This window comes from Nanorana parkeri, unplaced genomic scaffold, assembly GCF_000935625.1.
Source record: "Nanorana parkeri isolate BGI_ZX_2015 unplaced genomic scaffold, ASM93562v1 scaffold16, whole genome shotgun sequence".
NCBI lineage: Eukaryota > Metazoa > Chordata > Amphibia > Anura > Dicroglossidae > Nanorana > Nanorana parkeri.
Genome location: NW_017306284.1, coordinates 2,054,271 through 2,058,106, shown reverse-complemented (window position 1 = coordinate 2,058,106; position 3,836 = coordinate 2,054,271).

The following is a 3,836-nucleotide window of genomic DNA, read 5'->3' as shown; positions in this document are numbered from 1 at the left end:
CCCCCCCCCTCCAAAACTGGTATTCTGACATTGGCACACCCGCCGATGTCAGAATTTAACAGCCCAGCGGGGAATTCATCTATTCTTGCTGTTTAGAATGTTTAGAGAAATCTGTTATATTTCTTTGTTCAACCCTCCACTTGAATGGAAATTATAACAGTGTATGGCCAGCTTTACCATATACTGTACATGTAATGACTGTATATGTTAAAGACAATACAATTTGGACAATAACAACTGGATCAAGAAACAATTAGAGGTCCATTGTATGTGAGCTCTGAGGAAACTCCCTGACTGTCTAATCTTGGGAGAATAGTTGACTACTCAAAATAGATTGTTGGGGACATTTCTTATTGTTCTGAGATAAGCACAAAGGTAACTGTGAACACTTTCTACCATATTTGTAGGTTGCCATAGTTGTACTAAATGATATGGACTTGAACATAGTTATACAGAAGTATATGGATATGAACAGCCAGTTTCATTTGTTTCATTAAAGCTCCACACTGCAGCAATGACAGTTAGAAGTTAATTGGTTGCTATAGGGAACAAGAACTTTCATTGATAACACATCTTCATAGTCCTTTGGTGCATAGAATTGTGCTATAGGTGTGGATAATAGAGCATATTACAAAAGAGCAAACACACTGGTAGTGAATGGACCAATACCTGTCTGCTGGTATTCTTTAACACCTTTAGCACTGGGAAGGACCAGCAAAGAACGCAGCTGTCCTATGTACATTGTGCTTGTTCATGGAATCTGTGGCTTGTATATTGTGTTGAGAAGTAGCAAGAGAGCCCAACATGATTTTATTTGTACCAAAAGCTTATGATTACATAACATCACATCATTGGATGCAGCATCAAGGTACAAAAGCTTCAATTGTGTAACAGGATGAATAGGAATATTTGCTGCTATAAAAGTATTCTTGTCAGGATAAGGTGTGTGAAGGAAGGTCATATGAAGGCTCATTTAACAAGTGTCTGAAAGTGAACCTGTACTGAGAACAATATGGAGGTTGCCATTGGTATTTTCCTGGCTGCCTCTGGTCTTGTTACTTTATGAGGCAATGAAGTGGAACAAGATTGCAGCTAGAGAAGCCAGAGGAAAGTCAGAATTCCTGACCTGCATACTTTTTCCAGATATGTGATTCAGTCTTTGGCCTTACCATTTTCTCTTAATCCAGAAAGCATCCACTCAGTGAAGTCAGAAGTCTTGTTTTGCGTGTTTGTTCAGGTTAGTAACTCAAAAATGATTAAAGCCAATGAATTGGCCACCTTGTGACGGCACAGTGAAAGGAGAAGCAGCAGAATGACTAGCTCATTTCTTTGTCACTCTGCACTTTCCTCCTATCGGCATGCTTCTTGCGCTGCAGCAAAACTAATATGCTTTCTCTGCTGCCTCTACCTCCCCTAGTCAGATCAGAACTGTACATGGGACTGCAAGGGGCTGATACCAAGTCAAATTCAGGTGCATACACTGCTTACATAAAAAAAACAAAAAAAAAAACAATTTAATGATATATTCATGAATAATGGTGTGCATTAAATTGTGTATTGTATATCTGCTTGCAGTTGAGATTAAATGGAGTTATAAAGTCCCAGCATCGACTATCCTGTTATAACATCAGCATTGTCATAGAAATACATTGAATACATTCCTTTATGTAGTGAGTACTGCCTTCTGTCTGCCCATCACTTCCAACAACTTCCTGGATTCCCAGTGTGCTTTGCGTCTTTGTCCCTCCTGCTTTATGTGATGCAATCTCCTTTTCTCATGACTACATATCCCATCATGCATTGCTTACAGCAAGCAATGATACTGTTACATTGCCTGGACATTGAGTTGTAGATCGGAAGGCAGGCTCTGTGAGAGTGGTGGCACAGGGTTGTGCGTATTCACAGGGTTAAGTGAAATTTTTAGTGCATTGAGGAAGTGCATACTATGGCCATCTTCAATAAGTATGTTTACAAACTTCTAGATGGATATGGTTATTAGGAGTGGGATAGAACGTATGGAAATTCAATATAGAAATACAGATTTATTTTTAGTTTTTGACTATACATACCATTTAATGTTTTTAAATGATGCCAGGCATATAATGTACCGGGTCACACTGAAAACAACATATATGAGAAGTTAGTTGGCAGAAAAGGAAAATAACATGAAAACAGAAACAATCTAAGGCCACATTCACATGAGAAAAGGCCGGCACGTACAGCTCTGTGCTGTGTGCACGGCCGTATCGGGCAGCTCCCGGGAAGGACAGGTGCTGCGTGTAATTAGTACGCAGCAGCCTGTCCTTCTCTATGGGACTATGCGGTCATACACCGCCCTACGCTCTTCCACCCTGCACGTCTGTGCGGGTGTCCGTACTCATATGCTGACAGAATGGATCCTGTCTGACTCCAAGTGCAGGTCCATACGGGGGTGGGTGTCCCGGCTCGGGCACAGACAGGATCCATTCTGTCAGCATATGAGTACGGACACCCGCACAGACGTGCAGGGTGGGTGAGCATAGGGCGGGGTATGGCCGCGTACTCCCATAGAGAAGGACAGGGGCTGCGTACTAATCACACGCAGCACCTGTCCTTCCCAGGAGCTGCCCGATAGGGCCGTGCACGCAGCATGGAGCTGTATGTGTCGGCCTTTTTTCCCGTGTGAATGAGGCCTAAAGCAGAGAAAGTGTCAGTGTTCCCATGAAGTGTGCTGGCTGTAAGTAGAAGAAATGCTCATAGATTGTGGGATCTGTACGCCCTTTTCGCGCCTTTGTTGCCTCTGCAGGTTGATACAAGCATGCTGAACTCTTGGAGAATCTTGCAGCTTTAATAGGATGCTGTGTACTCATCAATCCTCCTCGTAGCATTTCCCTCCCCCACCTGTAATCCTATCACACACCCATCCTTCCTCCAGGCTGTCACTATTTGCTGGTGACTCTTGCAGACTTCTTACCTGCTGGAAGAATGAAGGAAACATTACTCGCATTTTCCTGCACAATACGTCCTGGCCCGGCTTGCGTGAGAAGTGCAAACAGTATTAATAATAGTCATGTAACCGGCTCGGACATTGGCTGGCAACGTTCCGCTGCCTCCTTTGCAAGGATATCAAGAGCCTAATCTTGTTAGGTGTGCTTTACCAATAACCTTTCGATATACAGATCAGAGCGATATAATATCCTCTTAATGGATGTGGGAGAGATTCCAAAACTTCTGTTCGGCTTGAAATGAAACAAGAAAATTGCAGTGGGGCTCAGTTTACAAACGGCCTGTAGAAAATTGCTTCATTGGGATTCTGAAGGTGTCTGCAAAGAACTTTCCCCCTATCTGGCCATTTATGTTCACACCAGCCCCAGTGCATTCCTGCCGACTCAGTGCGTTCTGGGTGAAAGGTGGCGTGGTATCATTGACTTCAATGCACCACCACGCCCCCTACCACCCCAGAACGCAGTGAGCCGTCCGGGATGCGATCCTGTGCGTTCCGGCACCGAATCGGGCCGGAACACACTGGGGCTGGTGTGAACTAGCCCTAAAGGATCTAGTGGTGCCTAAGATGCAGTCATTGTTCAGGTATTCAAGGAGCCACAGGTGTCGGCTGCCTGAATACAATGATTGTAAGGGAGATTCCTCCATCTGGTTTCAAATCTCTTTACTGATTTTGTAAAATTAAGCAATACACACATCATGGGATCCTTTCTGGAATTACCATTAAAATCAAATAATACATACACCATATACATTTAACATATAAACAGTCTATTCATTACACATCACAATTCACCTCTTAAAATTGACCTACTCTCATCCCTCCTTCCACCCTTGGTCTACATGCCCCACCC